We start from the raw sequence: 19381 nt of genomic DNA on the forward strand, positions 1-19381 counted from the left end.
GAGACACTGGAGCACAGGAAGGTTAGGGGATGTGTCCAGGGTCACGCAGACGGTCACACAAGGTGGAGTCAAGCGTTGTACTTGGGCTCCCTGGCTCCGGAGCGAGTTTGCAGTAAGTGTTCTCCGTGTGAGTGACAGTGGGGTGATCAGCACTTTAACAGCATGCTCCCGCCTCCAATTGCATAACTCCGAGGGCTCCAGCCCCACCACAGCCTTCTACCCCGCACCTCTCACCTGTCTGCATCTCTGCGATCAAACTACAAAATGAACCCATTTGAAGGCACAGGGCCACATGTGAAGCAGATGGAGAGGTAAATATTTAAAAGAGCCGTGTGAATTATTGACTCTCTGCAGTGGGTTCCTCACGCTGTCACTCCCGGCTGGCCTCACATTTGTCCTTCAGCTCGGCCTCCCCTCCTCCCCATGAACTGGCATCAGTCCTGCTGGAAAGGCCAGGCCCTTGAGATGGGGTATCTAGTAAAGGCAGGGGCATGGGGCTGGGTTCCCATCAGGACAAGGAACGAGCGTGGGCTTCTGTTTATTTGTTTGTGGCTCTGGGGCTTGAACTCAGGGCCTCACACTTGCTAGACGAGTGCTCTACCACTCGAGCCACTCGGCTAGCCCTTTTTGCTTTTAGTTTTTCTGATGCTTTTGCTCAGCTGGTGTCAGATCTCCATCATCCTTCATCAGCCTCGTGAGCAGCTGGGATTTCAGGCGTGCACCACCAGACCCAGTGTCTGTGGAGTGTTGACATCGGCTTGCCACCACCATCAGAAACTATCATTCATAAAGACCTTGCAGTGTACACAAATAAATGCCAGAATTTCCACTTCTTAGACCCTCGACTGATCTCTGAGCCTTGGGAATAATAAGCACTGTTAGGATCAAACACGTGTGTGTAGAGAGGCCATCCTTATTGTCCTTTTGAAAATGCCTGTCCTGGACCTGTCCTGCATTTTGTTTGTTCTCTCAAAAGTGCTCGCTTTTTTGTAACAAACAGGAAACCTTACATGGACACATCACACCAGAAAAGTTTGCCTCACTCATGTGTCTGACACACTACGTGCACATCTGTGTGTACCACACTGAAGTTTGTCTGCTCTCCCTTGCTGGCTTATAAACTCCACCAGGCTAGAGGTTTCTCTTTTATTCACAGACTGTGCCCGCCAGAGTGGGAGCTCATTAAGTATTCATTGAATGAATGAATGAATGAATGAACGAGTAAACAAATGAATGAGTGAACCAATGAACGAGCAAATAAATGAATGAGAGAAGGAATGAATAAAAGAAGGAATGAATGACAGAAGGAATGAATGAGTGTTTGCCACAATCATTGCTGTTACCCTATTAAAGTCCTCCATACCTGCGAGGCAGGCCCTGCCATAATCTCCACCTGCAGAAGAGCCTGAGGCCCAGGGGAGACTCAGGCAGTCCCTGTCCTTGCCTGGCTCACCTAGTGACAGAGAGATAAAGAGCAGGAGTCTGCTTGAGCTGGTGAGGGGATCTTAGCAAGCAGCTTTTCTGGGAGTCACCTGCGAGCCGCCTGTGTCAGATGCACTGTGGGGAGGGGCTGTACTTGAGGCCAGCCCAGCTCAGCCATCTGGGTGTGCATGTGCTCCGTTTTACAGATGGACACACCAAGGCTCCCGGAGGAAAGGATTTAGTTTAAACCCTCCTCAGCCTCCGTGGCTTGCTCTCCAGGCCTGTCACCCTGCTGACCTCACTTCCCATTGACCCCCGTATTTTCTCACCCCCTCACTCTCTGAGCTGTGCCTGAGAGGGCCAGGCTCATGTGACTCTTTCATCTGACCATGCTCAACTAATCAAACCCTACCTCTCCTCTAAGAAGTCCTCTCCCACAGCTCTCCCTGTTCAGCCCTCACCTGTGAACATGTCACCATCTTGGCTCAATGAACTTTTGAGTTCAGGATCTCCAGGCTCTGTAGGGGAAGAGAGGCAGCTTTCAGGCTCAGTGTTTGTCCCCAGAGTGCAACAGCACCTGGCACACAGTGGGCACTTTCTAAGATGTGAGTATATGAATGGGGTCTTGCTCTGTGGCTCCCAGCTGTGATGTCACAAGAAATTCAGACCCAGGCTGGCCCAGAAACAAATACCTCTGTACCCAGCTTTTATTTATTTTATTTATTTTGTGTGGGGAAGGGTTTAAAACTAGGTCTTGCCCAAGGTGGCCTCAAACTCTCTATCCTCCTGCCTCTGCCTTCTCAGTGCTGGGACTACAGGCAATGTGTCCAGTTTTTAGAGTTGGCTTTGTGACCAAGGAGCCTCAGAGGAAGGCCCAGGGGAGTGCACATAACGTTGGCAGACTGAGCTCAGGGAAGAGCATGGCCTGTGGAAGGAAGAGAATAAGAGGTGAGAAGACAGCTCGGACTTAGGCAATGAGGGCAGCTCAGTGTGACTGGAGCTCGAGGAGCTGTCTGGAGACACACACTGTCCCCTGATTCATCTGGGGCCTGGCAAGGCAGACTGGGACCAGAATGGGAAACACTTAGAAAGCTGAGTGAGGATCTGAGTGTCTCCTTATGGAATTTTGGATTCAAGCTGTGCTTCAGAGGTCTCACGCTGGTCAAAGCAGAGAGAGCCAAGCGAGGGGATGGACATTGTGACCCTCTTCAGATGCAGCAGGTACAGACCCAGAGACACAAGACTCGAGGGAGGCCTTGGGGCCAGATTTGGTGGCTGAGTGCTTGTGGGAAGCAAAGGCAAGAGTGGGGCACCCACATTGCCTGGTAGAGCAGGTCTCTTGGCCCCCATAGTCAAGGTGACAAGAGGGACTTCTATCTCAGAATCACACAGCTCACCTCCAGTCTGGCCTCACCCCAGGCTGCTGCCAGGTGATGCTTCATTGCAAATAGGAAAGGGAGAAAGGGGACGCAGGCAATGAGGACCCCGACATGGGAAAAAATTCCAAATAAATGGGTTCTTTGATCAGTGGAGCGATTTCCGCAAAGGCTTGTTAGCTCCGAGAAGATCAAACGGTGAAGATAACGAGCAATTTTCGGGTAGTAGGTGCAGCTTGCGAGGTGACAGCCCAATTTAGCCAGGTTCTTAATCAAGTTGGAATCCCTGACTTGACGCTATTTGCGGAGTCTATTACTCCATTACGCCGAGTGCTTCTCTGTCTACCATCCCCACATTTCCAGTCGTTAGGGTATTTATCTCCATGCGATTTAATTAAAGTCTAGTGTTTAATGACACAACGTGCGCTAATTATTTCTTGTTGGTTGTTGAGGGAGGTTTTCTACCCTCCCCCTTTTGCCACAAAGCAGAAATCTCATTATGGAACTTGGCAAAGGAAAGGTGGAGGCCAGGTTGTCCTGGGTGGTCCCAGGGATGGATAGGAGGTGTAGGCTTCTGAGAAAAGCAGGGAGAGAGACCCTTGGCCCTTGATGCTGGGTCTTGCATCCACATCATTCGGGATGAAGCCTCTCTCTGTGGCTCTACTGTATGCAAAGCACTTAGTCATCAGGGAGGATGCACTGAATATGGGCTGTATTTTCATTACTATTGTCACACAGAAGGAGGGCGAGGTCACACCCTGGTGTAGGTCTGGGGCTGGAACCCTTCTCAATACAGAACACGTATTAAGGAGAAGTCTTGCCAGGCATGGTAGTACACCTCTGTAATCCCAGCTACTCAGGAGGAGCAAGTTCTGAGGCTGGCCCCAGGCAAAAAACATGAGCCCCTATCTGAAAGTAGAAAAGCACCTGCCTCAAAGGCTCAAGGCCCTGAGTTCAAAACCCAGAGTGAAAGTAGACAGAGAGAACAGAGTGAGAGAGAGAGAGAGAGAGAGAGAGAGAGAGAGAAGTGTCTCAAATTGGAGAACAATTTGGTACCACCTTGGAGCACCAAGCCTGGCACAGCTGGCCACCTTTGAGGAGGTAGTCCCCTCACAATGTTCAGACAGCCTAAAGTGTCCACCTTAGAAAGATTGTTTGTTCTCTCTGGGCCTCAGTTTCCTCTTCTGTGTGGGGAGAGCTATGAAACCCACCTAGGATCAGAAAGGATACAGCAGGAATGCTCCAGCCTTTGTCTGGCACGTATGCCTGCCCCGGGGAGAGTGTGTGGATTACAGTTGCCATCCTTGCTGACAGAATGATGTGGCTGAGTGCAGTTTGTGGCAGTCAGTGTCTGGGGCCCAGGGCTTCTTAGGGAGAGGACAAGAGCCACCATGGAGGGAAGAGAGCACTCCAGCCATGTCTGGCAGCCAAGTTTGCCCTACATGGTGGAAACTGTATAGATTTCAGTGGAGTGTTAGTAAAAACCACAAATTCCTCTGAGGAGGATGGTCAAGGCCAAAGCCTGTCCGGGGCCAGTGAACCTTGGGCAGGCTGTACTAAGGCTTCAAGTCTCCGTGGGTGACCAGAAAGGCTTCAGGTCTTCTGGGCAGCAAAGGACCACAGAATGGCAGCTCCTGCTATAGGAAGTGGGGCTCATCTCTGCAAACACCAGGGGGCACGAGGACAGTCCCTTTGATGGCCCAGGGCATGATGTAGCTTGCAGGAAGCCAAGGCAGGGACCAGAGAAATGACAAGTGCAGGAGTCATAGCTGTTGTGACACACCAGTTGGACAGTAGAGGACACACATCTAATTGGGCTGGAGACCTAGTCCTTCCATGTCCTGGAGCAGGTCACTTCACCAACCCAAGTCCCATTGCCACTCCTGTGAAGTGGGACAAGACCAGGCCTGACTTCAGTGGACTGCAAGGAAGATCAAGTGCAATGTACAAGCCAATACATTGGCAAATTCGGTTATTTTTGTTGCTAGGGGACCATGGCAGACCATATACGAAGTCCTTGCCTACAGAAGCCAGAGCCAAGATATACAGGGAAGGTGCTGTAAATCGCCTGCTGGCTCTGAAATGCCACAGGGACGTTGACTTCATGCCAACTACTTCCTGCTGTCTCTCCCTCCTTCCCTACCTCCGTGGGGCCAGATGCTTCCCCATCACAGAGAGACTCCTCCCCGCTCTGAGAGCCCGCCTTCTTCTCTGAGTGGCATGTGGCTCTAGGGAGGGAATCTGGAGTCCCAGGACTTCCTGAGCCTGCCACCATCCCCTTTGAGAAAAGGCACCCTGAGTGAGTCCTGCACAAGGCTTTGGCTGTGATGTGAGCACAGAGACCCTGCCACCTCACGTGGGATCAGGGTCAGTGCCCAAGTCTGTAAGGGAAGACTGTGACCTCTGAGGACACTTGGGAGAGACCCACAAACTATGGAACCCAGCAAGAGCTCACTGCCTTGTTTGCCCTGCACTAACTCCTCCATCTTCCATCACCAAGGCCACATGGATGGAACTCAGCCTTAGAAAGCCAAACTGATGGAGGCCCTGTGGGGTGCCATGTACCGGGTAGAACAGCATTTGACCTTCAGGGAACTCCTGCCTCAGGGGACATAAGTACTGAGCAAAGTAGCCAGGACCATACAGGAAGTACTATCATAAAAGCAGGTAGAGATCCAGTGTGGTGGTGCACACCTGTAATCTCAACACTCAGGAGGTAGAGGCAGGAGGATAGTGAGTTCAAGGCCAGCTGGGTGCTGGGCCATTCTGGGTGGTCAGAGAAGGCAATACGGGAATTGGGTTCAGAAGAGAAAGAAGGGTATTCCAGGAGAAAGCTGAGTACATGAAGGCACAGGGGCGAGGGAGTGGGTCCTGGGTCCTGGGTCACTGGAAGCTGTGTGGTGGACAGTGTGGGGGCCTGGGGAGGAGAGTGGGCAGCAAAACCAAGGTGGAAAAGTGAGTGGGCCACAGTCCTCATTGTATCTGGGGTTTCTTTGTCTGTGGATTCAACCAACTTGATTGAAACATTTTTTTTAAAAAATCACACCTGTGCAGACTTGTCGTCATTCCCTTGACAGTGCAGTGTGACGACTATTCACATGGCTCTACATTGTATTAGGTGTTAGAAGTCACCTAGAAAGAGTTTACAGTACACAGGAGGATTTCCTAGATTTTATGCAAATACGACAGCATTTTATTTAAGGGACGCGAACACCCACAGATTTTGGCATGTGAAGGTCCTGGAACCCATCCCCCATGATAGCCAGGGATAGGACAGCTGTACAATGTCCCTACTGAAAAGCGGGGACATCAGTCTTCTCTTGACCATGCTCAGATGCTAGAGACTTGGCCAAGACATACTGGACCTCCAGAAAGCCTTCTGATGGGTCACCCCAGGTGAAGGTCTCCTGTTGACCCCGTCTGCTATAAATTCACTTCCCCCTCTCTGCAGGCCCCAGTGCTGCCTGGCTTCAGGTTGGCTGTGAAGAAGGAAGCAAAAAGATGGGGCCCAAGTCAAAAGCACTCAGGGGCTTCTAGAAGCCTGCGGTGGCAGAGCCTTGGAAAATCACCAAGTAACAGCTTCAGAAAGTGTGGAAGACAGAGAGGCCTTTGGATCCAAGGAGCTCTGGGACTCAGAAGCAGAGCCTGAAAGGCTTGGGGGAGCTTCTTCAAGGAAACAGATATCTTCCCTGACACTCGCCCAGGCGTTTCCTCCCGTAAAATAAAGCTCCTTTATTCCACCACACAAAGAGAGCCTCGCACAGCCATGTGAGGAGGGCTGTCAGATGCCATTTTGGGGAGAAATGAAAAAGCTTTGCTGAAGCTAGCACACATAAAAGCTGAATGCCAAGGCAAGGCCCTTCTGTGCTCTGCAGCACACAGGATGTTGGAGATGACCATCCCACACACATCACCACTCTCAGGGCTGTGGGTGCCCTGGTCACCAGAAGAGTAAGGACAGGGCCAGGGGTGTGGCTCAGTGCTACAGTGCTTGCCTGGCCTGTGCAAGGCCCTGGGTTCCATTCACGGCACCACAAGAAAACAAAGTCCAAAAAACTCCCTGTCCAGAAGAGGCCTGTGAGCCTCAGTGGCCCCTGAGAGCCTCAATGGCCACACGGTCAACCCTGGAGTCTTTTCTCTGAGTAGGGAAAGAAGGATGCTTCTCTCCTTCTTTCCAGGTTGGGGTGCCACCCTCCTCAGAGGGGGCTTGGCCATTCTGAAGGTCAGTCTGGAGACCCAAGTGATGCATTGTCTTTGGTCACAAGGGGTCCCACGGGATAATCATAACAAGAAAAACGACAGCCACCAACATCTGGGGAGGGTTTGCCATTCACCAACTCTTTACATCCCTTATTTCACTTGTCTCTCTTGGCACAGTGCCCCTGAGTTATGGGGGGCTACTTTTTCCTCCCCATTTTACGGCCAAGGGGGAGCAGCCTTGGGTGGACACACTGCTGTAAGAGGCCAAGCCAGGACTCCTGCCCAGCTCTGACCTGCACCAAGGTCCATGAACACAAGGCCGGAGCTTTTTTCCAGATTCTAACAGAAGGGAGAAAAAGCCCAAATACAGCTTGAGCTGTCCTGGGGGGAGGGGAGGCTCCCTAAAAGACCCGCGTGTGCTCCCCTCTGCCTCTCAGCCTGACCACTGGACCTCAGTGAGGGACACCTGTGTCCTCTAATGCCTTTCGACAACACGGTAAGTTCAGATTCTGTTTTAAAAGACTCTTCCTCCTCCTCCTCCATGCTGGATATGAGCTCTTGAATCAGGGAGACCAGAGAGCAAGCTTTGGTGCCTTTTCCTACTGACCGTGTGACATTGGGAAAGTCCCTTAACCTCTCTGAGCCTCAGATTCTGACTGCAAAGTGGGTTTAATCACTCCATCTACTGCAGGGGGCGGGGGCCTCTCTCCACAAGACAATGCATGTGGAGTTCTTAGCACAGAACACATGCTTGACACACTAGCTGTTATTAATAGAATGATAGTGACGGTGACAATGACAACGGTGCTGGCTGACTGCTGCTTCACATCAAATGGCCCTACAACCACAGCACTCCTTCCTGCTCATGTTGGCTGGAAGTGCAGGTCTTGGTGGAGCTCAGGTGGGGCAGCCCTGCTCCATGTGGCCCTCGTCCTCTTTCCAGGGCCCAGCAAATTCAAAGGAGCACAGTGAAATGCAAAATGCACGTGAGCATTGCAAGCTCTGCTCGGGTCCCGTCTGTTAACCTTCCATCGGCCACAGCCAGACGTCCACAGAGCCTCAGCACAGAAGAACGAGGAGGGAGCTGGTCACCATGGATGGGCACAGTGAGATCCACACCCGAGACTGGACTGGCCAGGGAAGGAGGGGGCAGACCCCACTCCAGGCTTCTGCAGTGAGCAATTCTGGAGGACTTGTTTATTTTTTGAGTGCTCCACAAATACAAACTTAGGACAGTGACTAAGTGAAACTGCTCCCTGTCCTGACCGTCAGTGACTGACTGAGAGATAGTGTCTTCTGAAGCCTAGTCAAGAAGGAAATCTCATCTTTACCCATGCGGGGTGGGGGAGGCGGGTGATGCACATCGCCTTCCAAGTGACCGTGAGCAATTGCAATTGCATATGTGGAGAAGCCATAGTGAGCTACAAGACAACGGAGCTCACAAGCATTGCTGGTGGGTATGCGAAAGAGGGTCCATCACCTATTAGGAAAGTCAAAGACACCCATGTCCTATGATTTGAAAGAAACTCTTAGACATCTGAACAAGGCATGTGTATGAGAAAATCTGCAGTTGCTTTGCATATCACAACCCAAAGCCAAACAGATACAGAAGTCAAAATATATATTCATGTAGTAGAATACTATGCAACAAGGAAAAGAGATGAAATATAGGTGTGAGCAAAACCAGAAATTATAAACAAAATGTGCATTAAAAGAAGGTACAAACGAACCCTACAGTATGGCTACATCTACATAAAGCCCAGACAGGCAGAACCAAACAGTATTGTTTAGGCAAAGATATGTAAGTAGTAAAAACCATAAAGAAAAGCCAAAGCCTGGTGTGGTGGCTCGTGCCTGTAATCCCAGCTACTCTGGAGGCAGTTGGAAAGATTGGGAAGATATGGAAGAAGACCATCCTGAGCAAAATGTTAGCAAGAGCCCATCTCAATCAACAAGCCAGGAATGGTGGCCATACCTGTGATCTCAGCTACACAGGAGGCCACAGGTAGGAGGGCCACTGTTTGAAACTGGCCCCTTGGACAAAAACCCAAGAACCTATCTGAAAAACAACTAAAGTAAGAAAAAAATTGTTTAAAAAGAGCTGGGTGTGGCTCAAATGTTAGCTCTCCTGCCTAGTAAGCATGAAGCCCTGAGTTCAAACCTCAGTGCCACCAGAAAAAAAAAAAAAAGGCCAGGAAAAATGTCAGGATGGTGGTTACAGCTGTGGCACGGAGGATAGGGCAGAGATAATCAGGAAGGACACACGGAGTCTCTGGGAGATGACAAGTTTCCATCTCCCAACCTAGAAGGGACTGAAAGGACTCACTTTAGAGGGATTTATAAAACTGAGCTGTTACACTTCGTGCATTTTCTGCCTGCAATATTTCCAAATAAATATGTGTTTTCTTAAGGAAAAGCTAGAGGAAATAGGAGTAGTTAGTTTAGAGGAAACATGGTGTCTTGGTTTCTTTTCTATTTCTTTAATAAATTCTTGAGACTTCATGATTTGTAAATAATAGAAGTTTATTAGCTGCAGGCGGGGTTCGGTGCTTGCACTTAATTCCAGCACTCAGGAGGCTGAGGCAGGAGGAACTCAAGTCCCAGGTCAGGACAGTGAGACCCTGACTCAAATAAAAGAAGAAAGGAAGGAAGGAAGGGAGAGAAGGAGGGAGGGAGAGATGGAAAGAGGGAGGGGAAAAATGGAAAGGGAAGGGAAGGGAGAAAGAAAGAATTGCCATTTATTTAGCTCTTGGTTCTGGAGGCTGGGACATCTGAGAGCATGGCTCCGGCACCAGCTTGGCATCTGGTGGGGGCTTTCCTGCCTGCAAAACATGAGGCATCTCATGGTGAGCCAGAGCCAGCATGCCAAAGAGACATATAACAAAGTCACCCCAAGATAACGCAGGGACCCATGAATCCACCAATGGATTCATCCACTCACAGGCAGAGCTTTCACGTCGCCGTCACCTCCCCAAGTCCCACTTCTCAGCACTGGAGCCATGTTTCCAACAGGTGGAATTTGTGGTGTGTGTTGAAACCAGAGCAAAATGCAAACCCTGCCTTGGGGCACTTGCAAGGCTGGAATGAAAAGACAGCCCAGGGTCTTTCCACGTAATGGGGTGTTGGGGGAGGCAGGGGAGCTCAGGACCAAAGAACAGAAGCATTGAGGTTTGGCTCAATGTAAAGAAGAATTTCCAATAACCAGAAACATACAACACTGGAGAACCCTTTTTGGGGAAGAGCTAAGTCCCTCTTTATTTAATTAAAGGACTGGAGGCCAGCTGATGAGAACCTTGGCAAGGATCTCAGAGGATGACTCAACATCACAGAGGCCCAGGGTAGGCAGGGTTGACCAGCCCCAGAGGCAGGGGTTTCGTGGGCTGCCAGGCTTGATCTGACATTCTAGTTCCACCACTAATTAGCAGAGTGACCTTGGGAAAGTCACCTGGCCTCTGAGTTTCCATTTCCCCAATTGTAAATGATGCTCATAGAAATGATCCAGCATGGAGCCTGGTATTCCACAAGCCCTCCTTTTTTTTTTTTCTTTTATTCATATGTTCATGCAATGTTTGGGTCATTTCTTCTCCCTTTCCCCCGCCCCCTCCCTTAAACACCCCCCTCCTTTCTCCCTACCCCCTCGCTACCAAGCAGAAACTATCTTGTCCTTATCTCTAATTTTGTTGAAGAGAGAGTCGAAGCAATAATAGGAAGGAACGAGGGTTTTTGCTAGTCGAGATAAGAATAGCTACACAGGGAGTTGACTTGCATTGCTTTCCTGTACATGTGTGTTACCTTCTAGGTTAATTCTTCTTGAACTAAACTTTTCTCTAATTCCTGGTCCCTTTCTCCTATTGGCCTCAGTTGCTTTAAAGTATCTGCTTTAGTTTCTCTGCATTGAGGGCAACAAATGCTGTCTTGTTTTTTGGGTGTCTTACCTATCCTCACCCCTCCCTTGTGTGCTCTCGCTTTATCATGTGATCAAAGTCCAATCCCGTTGTTGTGTTTACCCTTGATCTAATGTCTGTATATGAGGGAGAACATACGATTTTTGGTCTTTTGGGCCAGGCTAACCTCGCTCAGAATGATGTTCTCCAGTTCCATCCATTTACTCCGCAAGCCCTCCTTAAATGACAGTCATTACTATTAATAGAAACCGTTCTCCCAACTGGAGCTGCCAAGTGCTCTACCTCCATGAGGACCTGTGTTACCTTGGTCAGGTTTTTGTTTTAGTAAAGCTACATATGAACACGGATCGTGACATTTCTGTGGCTGCTACTTGGCAGGTCGGGGGAGATCAGTTCTGCTTCACGTGCCTCATATCCCAGGACCAGGCAGCCTGGGCCAGCCTGTGCACGGTTGAGGACAGAAACCTTGCAAAAGACAGACAGAAACTCAGTAAGAATGATTTGATTGTCACCCTCCCACATATTCCAATGCCTCCTGCAAGACACAGGGCCACGTAACAAAAGTCAGTGGTGTCGGGGGCCTGAGTGATGGCCACTCCAGGAATACAGGTAAGTGGACAACTAGGGACATAAATCCTACCTACTATGTGCCACAGTTGGCATCCAGTGAGTGCTCCCCAAATATGGATGGGTGAGCGAGGGAAGGAAGGATGTGCCCATGTGGCTGGGAAAAAGGATGCAGAAGTCACTGTATGCAAGGAAGGTCGGGAGGATGGTCAAGCCCCTGAGTGATTTTGCTCAATATGAAGGAATATATTTTTTTTCAAGTCATCAGGAACCACAAAGCTATAAAATATAAAGTTCAAAAACTCAGTCTAAAAGTTAACAGCGAAAATGTAATTTTGGATTTTATTGGCTTATGTAATAAAAATCGTCACACAGCTGATTAGCTTTAATGTTTCATGGTATGTCATTGAGAAGGTAAATTCAGAGCTCTGGGGGTCTTCTTCCTAATTCTGTCTCTCACCTGTTGGCCCAGAGACCCCTGCCCGAGGCTTGCCCATTCCCAGGTTGGCAACTGTCTGCTCTGCTTTTCACCCTGGGAATTCCAGGTAAGTCCCAAGTATTTCTATACTAGGATCAGTTTTGTCTGTCTGTCAAGCAGAGGTGTTTGAAGAGGAGGAAACAGGAGTCTGGGCTTAGGCGGAGCAGAAAGTCAGGAAACTAAGCAGACTTTAACTGGTTCAACCAAGCCCTGGCTGGGCAGCAACCCATCCTTATTGGTCCCCTGTGGCTGGCATCTTTAGTACAAAGGACACAGGTTGGGGACACATCTCTCTTACTCTATCATTTCTAAACCATAACCAGGCATGCCTGGGAGAGGAGCACTTTGTTCACTGGGGTCCTTGAGAAGGGTGGGTGGGCTCCTCTCCTTTTAAGGACAAGGAGGAAACCCTGCCCTGTCATTGGAGAGGACAGAGCCAGGCAGCCTGGGTCAGATCTACCAGAGGCCCTGGGTAGAAACTACAGGGGGTGGATCTGCCCAAACCTTCCTTCCCCGTGGGAACAGGAGAGCGTCAGTCACCTCTTGGGCCTTGTCCCCTAACAGGGCTATCTTGGAGGACCCTGAAGTTCCCTTCAGGAAGGCACACAGTGCGGGGGTTGAGAAGGAAGACCAGAGAGTGGATGTGGTCTCTGATGCGTGGACTCTGATGCGTGCTCACGTGTGGCCTTGTACTCTGTGCGTCAATGTCCTCAGCGGGAAGGCTATCGCACCAGCTCAGTGCCAGGGGCCGGAAGGAGCAGTGGATGCTCACCACTGTGTTATTGCTCCAGCTTAGGAGGCTGAAACACTTTGCTCTTTTTTTAAAGGTGATTTATGTCCTGGGATGGCGAGGCTATTAGACTGACTATGTGAGTGTGTGATATACGGGCCGGGGAAGGCCACAGGGGCACAATATGTAGAGAGGCCGAGCCTGGGTCAGCCAGAAAGGATCCAGAGAAGAGCTGTGGACATGATTCAAGGTCCCAAGGAAGACACCTCCCAGCAAGAAAGGCCAAGAGTGAATTCTCATCCAGAGTAGAAATGCAGAGGCCACAGAGCAGGGTCCCCATCCCTGCTTACTTGACAGTGAGGGCCATAGGGGCTGAGACCCCAGTTGAGCTTCTGCTGAGTAAATGGGAAAATGGCAGAGACTGTGTACCCTTTTCCAGCCTCTGAGATTCATACCCAGTGTGAGGTTTTCTCTTCCCAAATCCACATGGCCCCCCGCTTCCCCGCTAAGCAAGCTGTGGAGGCAACACTCAGATTCTCCAAGCTTCACGAAGTGTTGGAAGAAACTCCAGGTTGATGCTAGCCAAATTAGGAAGACACCCCAGAGTATCTGGTGTGAACCTGAAAATATCAGCCTCAGTTTCCTACCTCATCATCGGGGTGGTTTGAAATTGTAGTTAATGTCAACCACCAAGGTCTGACCCCAAAGCCACGGTGTTCTGACTGCTAATGACCTAAAAATAATTGTCACCTCCTGTCTCCATGATGTCTCTGGACATCACTTGCTGGGTTTCTCTTCCCACAACTAAACAGTGACTTGAAAGTCCTAGAGCCAGCTGGACAAAGCAATTGCAGAAGCAGATCATCACGTGACTGAGGTCAGTTGCAGAGGGTTGGGGGAAATTTCGGTGTGACCCTGGTCGAGGGGCTGTGATGGGGGCAGGTGCACAAGTCTGTGGTCTGTGGCTCTGCTTCTCCGATGAACAGCCCTGTGGTAGTCAGCATAGTTTGAGCAATGCTGCTGCAACAATGGCCTCAATGGCTTGAAGCGGCGAAGGCTTGGTTCTTTCTCTCTTGTGACAGGGACTCTCCCCAGTGGCTGCTTCCCTCAGGGCTGCGGGCAAGTGGGTCACCTTCGGTCTCACACAGTCACTGGCAGAAAGCAGGGAGCCCTGGAGGGTGGTGCACCCTTTGTTGCAGGCTGCAGCCCAGAAGTGTCACGTATCACTTCCCCTGGCCACTCAATGGCCCGGCAACCAGGACAGGGCCAGGAAATGCAAACCCATGTGTGCCCAGAGGTAGGAACAGGAAGCATCTGGTGAGCAGAATGATGCCCACCCCTCCTTCTCCCAGGTCTGCCCCAGCCTGAGCTGCTTCATCCTCTGGTCCTCTCTGTCAGGGCTTCATTCCCCTGCTCCCCAACTCTGTGTGAGAGAGAGAGAGAGAGAGAGAGAGAGAGAAGAGAGAGCACAACCCTCAGCTCTTCCTTCAAGAACAAATGGCTCCCTGGTGTCTGCTGCCCATTACCAACGTAATTCAGTCTGTTTGCCTCATTACATGCAAACCAATGTTATTATTATTGTTTATCACTTATGTGACATGGCAGGTGCATGCTATGCTGCTTCCTGCTTGGCGTTGGCCCGCCACTCACTCACTTCCCTATTCTCTCCTGCTGCCAGGAGCCTCCCTCCTCTCTTCCCTCCACCACTCACGGTCTGAGTGGCTCCCTGGAACCTCCTCCCGTGCCACCCTATCCCCTCCACACGACTGTGACTGCTCGGTCAGCAAAGACAGCCGGCATTTGCACCTGCTGTCTGCCTGGCCTGGGTTGTGTCCTGAGTCACAGTGAGCAGCCTCCCAGGAAGTGGGCAGGTGAAAACACTGCCCAGGTGAGGAAACTGAGACTCGGAGACAAGACTGCCTTGCACAAGGCTGCAGCACGGGACTCACATGAACGCTCAGACACCCTCTGAAGGCAGGGGGACGAGAATCCAGGAGCTTGGTGGTAAGTAGGTAGGGCTGCCAGAATGAGCCCTGGGCTAGGGGACAGGCCCTCACTTTGGGAACCAATTCTGCCCATCTCCAGGAGCACAAGGACTTGCCTCCCTCCTCCTTTTCCTCTGCAATACCACTGGGGAATGGAGCTCATGTTCCTGCCTGGCCATTGGGATAACTGAGATAAAAAGCTAATATAAATAATCCCATTAAGTATTTCAACTTTGAATACCCTGAGGGAAGGGGGCTGGGTGGCTATTTCTTTGGAACTCCACTAGCTCAACATATGTTTGTCTCTATGGGGTCAGGTGTCCCTAAAGACACAGCAACTGAATGTGTGGAAGGCCATGAGCAAATAGATGGTCGACCTCACCATGAAGGTCCCTTGGGACCTGCAGAGCAGTGACCTTCTTCAGTCATCCAGCAAACGCAGGTCAAAAGCCCCTACTGTGCAGCTGCTTGAGGCTTGGGGAGCACAGATGGTCCTCTGGGAGCTCATGACCTGCGTGGGGGAAGATGGACAGTAATCAGGAACATATGCAGGTCAGGAAGAAAACCGACTGGCTCTTGCCACAGAGCGTGGCTATTTTTGCTGCCCTCTGTCAGTCATGTGCTCCTTGCCAGGTGCTCTGCTGAGCCCAGGCTTCCCCAGCCATTTGGAATTGCAGTCCCCTGCTCAAGAAAGACTCCTACAACCCTCAGGACAGACAGCACCCTTCTCCTTGAACTCGGCCCCTCCCGGAGAGATTTTGGAGCTGCCATCTATAGTCAGGCTGGTGAACAGGTGTGCTCTCCACTTTCAGACAAGGAAGCTGACACACAGCACTGGAATAAGTATATGACTCACGTGATTTCACTCCAAAGCCAGTGTTCCTCCGTTGTTCCTGTCTTTCTTGTGCTTACGGAAGAGGCTGGGAACTCCCCAGGCAGCATCTGCATCCCACCCCCCAACCCCGGCCAAGGGCAGGGCCTGACTAGAATAAGTGCACAACAAATATGGATGCATGAATGAGTGGCGGTGCCCAGAGTGGCCCAGGAGACAAGAAGTAATTGTGTGTGCAAGACAGGGACGGAGGAAGCAGTTCTTAACTTGTCTCATTTTCCCTAAAGTCCTCCAAGGAGTTAATTCTTCCGCAAGGCATCCTAGAGGATGGTTCTCGCTGGGACTGTCTCCAGGGTTACTTACCCTCTTTCTGTCTGGCATCTAAAACTCCTTCCCCAGCATCCACACTGTCAGTGGTCACCAACACAGACAACTTGGAGCTTGTTCATGCTACTGGTCAGCTGTCAGGCAGCCAGGACGGGCAGAGAGTCCAAGGATGTCCCTTCCAAACCATTAGGGTCCTGTATTAGCCTCAATTCTCCAGCTGGAGCCCAGGACTGGGAGTGTCCACTTGCTGCCTTTTTGCAGGGCTGCTGCACAGCTCCCAGAGGAGATAGGACCAGTGGTGGGGACTCAATGTGCCCCCAATTCATATCACTTAGGGTGATGGTGTCTGGGGTGGGGCTTTGGGATTCGGGTCAGATAACATCTCGTGGACTGGTCCTCATGATGCGTTAGTGCTTTTGTAGAGAGACCAGAGTGCTTGCTCTCCCCTTCGTCTCTTTCTGCCATGTGAGGACACAGTGAGAAGCAGCTGTCCACACCGGGAAAGGGGCCCTCACCAGGACCTGAACCAGCCGGCACCTTGGCCTTGGACTTCCAGAACTGTGAGAAATAAATGTCTGTGGTGTTTTGTGACACAACACGAACCCATCAAGATATTCAGGGAGGGGCTGGAGGTGTGGCTCAAGTGGTACAGCACCTGCTTTGCAAGGTAGAGTCCTAAGTTCTAACCCCAATTCTACCAAGAAAAAGAAAACCATTTTCAGAGAGCGATGGGGAGACCCTTGACTGTGACTCATGTCTCCACTTCCACAGACTCTGGGTTCAACAAACAAGAGACTCAGCCCCTGTTTGAAAGAAGGCATAGTCTACCTGGGAAACAGACACACTTTGTGCCACAATCATGCACTATGATCCAAGAAGGTACTAAAGGAGTATCCAGGCCCGTGGGACCCTACTCAGCCCAGGGGCAATCAGGGAGGACTTCCCTGAGGATGTGACTTTGGAGCTGGAGCTTGAAGGCTGACTTGATTTGAGATCCTGACCTTTAATACCACCCCACATGTGCACCTAGTCTCTCTAGTTCAAAATGACTTCTTCCACCTATAGGCATACTTTTCTTTGTGGAAAATCCTGCTGGGGAAGAATTCCCTATTTGGGACCCTCCAAGAGAGCCAGGCCAGATGGGTGTGATGGTGTATACCTGAAATCCCAGTCTTCTCAGGAGACTGAGACAGGAGGATTGTGGTTTGAGGACAGCCAGGCAAAGTCAGTGAGACCCCATCTCAAAAATGAAATACAAATGAAAAGGGCTGGGTCATCGCTCAAGCAGCAGAGCACTTGCATAGCTTTCTAGGATGTGCTGGGTTCAAATCCCAAGTACTTCAAGAGAAGAAAGAGAAAGGCAGAGCCAGACCATGTCTATGTCTCAGAGGGCCAGTCTCAGAAGGCCACTGTGAAATGAAGTCTTTAGGGGCACTGCCTGGGGACCAATGTCTGATACTTGGTACACTTCCATCTTGTGAGAGGGGCCTGTTTTATAGGGGTCTGCACATCACCCCAGCCTCCTGCAACAGCAAGGTCCCTGCCAGCTCCATGGCTCTGCTGCCACCATCGCCACCATTCTCTTCATCCCACATCTCTGTCCCTGCCTTTGTGGTCTCTTTGGGTGTCACCATCACAGCCATCACACCATCACACTCATCCCCCCTCCCAGCAAATTCTTTACCATAACTCATAACCATCACCCTGTCACCATGCTCTACCCCGAAAAGTAACAGTCCATGCCAACAGCGGGGAAAACCTTTCAGACCTATGGTTTTTGCTGCCCTGGCTCTGGGCCTAGGGAACCTATAGAATATGGTGGCAGATCTGTGACCCTCACAGACCTGGGCTTAGCAAGGTGGAGATGACCTCAGATCATTGACGTGTCTCGGCTGCATCCCATATCGCTGGATCATGAAGCTCATTAGCAAATGGAGGGGTAGTGTCCCAGGGCCACCACCTTCAAATGACCCCTCCTTTGTCTCCTGTCCCTGCTGCACCACTCCACAGTCCATTTGCTGTCTTTCTCCCCTCCCCACCTCTCAAGGTCAGTCCTGTGGCTTTTCATCTGTTCCCCAGCTGGAAGCCCTGAGCCTGGGACTTGCAGCCATTGGGAAAGGTCTGTCAGCCTGGGATGCTGACATGGGAAAGAATTCTTGCTCATCAGACTCCCGCAGGCCTGCTGGGCCTCAGTGCTGCGTTCCAGGAGAAATGTCTTACCTGGCAGAGGCTCCTGCCTGGCAAGGCCAGCACAGTGGCCAGTTCTGCCCTGCCTGGCAGCAGGTGGGCCCTGTATCAGCAAGGAAATAAGGTCACTGTTGGCAACCTGCCTGAGCCTCACCTGCATCCGTGCATCCTTGTTCACTGAGAGGCTGTTGCCTGGAGAATTTGTGGGGTTTTTACTTTCCCTGTTTTTTCCTACTTTTTGTCCAGCTGAGGCATAAATGTACCTGCTTCCTCTGCTGGTTAGGGACTGGGTAGGGTTCCTGGGCAGTCCAGCCACTGAGCTGCCACCTTCCCTGCGCTTACCCAGCTCTGCCAATGATGGACCAAGACCTATGTTCACCTTCTGCCACTGTTTTGTCATCTGAGCAGTAGGGCTGTTCTCTAGGAACCCATGGAATGGGGCTGCTCAACAGGGATCCCCAAACTCTGTTTTCTCCCCAGGAATTGGCTGTGCCAGACCACTCCCCAAACTAGGGGCCTCATTCCACCAGGAAGTCCTCCAGGCTTAGCTGTTCTTCCTACCACCTCAGATGCAACCCACAAGCACCCGAAGCTACACTAGGGCTGGTGGTGTCTCCCGCATGGTCCCTTTGGTCTGTGCCCATCCTTGGTGTCAGGCCCTGGAGAGAGACAAGGGCCCTGTCCTCAGGAGGCCTCTGAGTGACCAGAGAGGATGGGGTGGGGGGAGGGGGAACCAACTAAAAATTCCAGTGGGCAATGCTGACAGCTACAAAAGGAAGCAGAAAGGATAGGAGGATTCTTGGGGAGGGCAAGAGCCTCCTAGAGAGGGACAAGGCAGGGAGAGAGCCTCCAAGGTGGGGACCTCTGCTCTGAGGTGAGAGTTCAGGCAGTGCAAAGGCCCCTGGTCCAGAGTGAGAAGGCAGAAGGGCCCAGGAGGCAGGCAGGGGCTGATGGGTCAGATCACAGTCAGTTAGGGCTATGGACTTCCCATGTGTGACATAGGGACCAGCGGTGCTGTGACAGGGGTCTGAGACACTCGACTCATCCCAGTGCTTGCACCAGCTGTACCCCTGGTGGGTGCTGGGCACACAGGTATCAGCTTAGTAGATGAGGACAAGGCTTTTTGGGTAGTTTTACCTTTCCACTTACTCCATGCTGGCTCCTAATAGAAGGTGGACTTTGCTGCTGGGCAGATGCTGGGCCCCTCCATTCACTGCACCCTGGGGAGGTCAGGCCCCCTTTTGTTCCTGGGGTGGGCACAGGACTGTGAGCTGTAGGACCTTCGCTGGCCTCTCCTTCCTTCCCTGCTTCTCCCTCCCTCAAGTTGATCATGGTCATCTGCTTCTCCCGGTCTGAAGCCAGAGGCTCACAG

At 51.2% G+C, this 19381-nt stretch overlaps 1 long non-coding RNA gene across 2 annotated transcripts in view; it reads right to left on the reverse strand.

The window, feature by feature from the left end:
- Positions 1 to 10791: 10791 nt before the first annotated feature.
- The window catches only part of LOC141425027 (uncharacterized), a 64444-nt gene continuing 55854 nt past the window's right edge, over positions 10792 to 19381 (reverse strand). For both annotated transcript variants that reach the window (XR_012450102.1, XR_012450101.1), the window contains exons 2-3: positions 15046 to 15174; positions 10792 to 14101 (exon numbers count right to left, since the gene is read on the reverse strand). This is a non-coding gene — a long non-coding RNA (uncharacterized lncRNA). The remainder of the gene's footprint in view (positions 14102 to 15045; positions 15175 to 19381) is intronic.

The sequence above is a fragment of the Castor canadensis genome, chromosome 7 (assembly GCF_047511655.1).
Source record: "Castor canadensis chromosome 7, mCasCan1.hap1v2, whole genome shotgun sequence".
Classification (NCBI taxonomy): domain Eukaryota; kingdom Metazoa; phylum Chordata; class Mammalia; order Rodentia; family Castoridae; genus Castor; species Castor canadensis.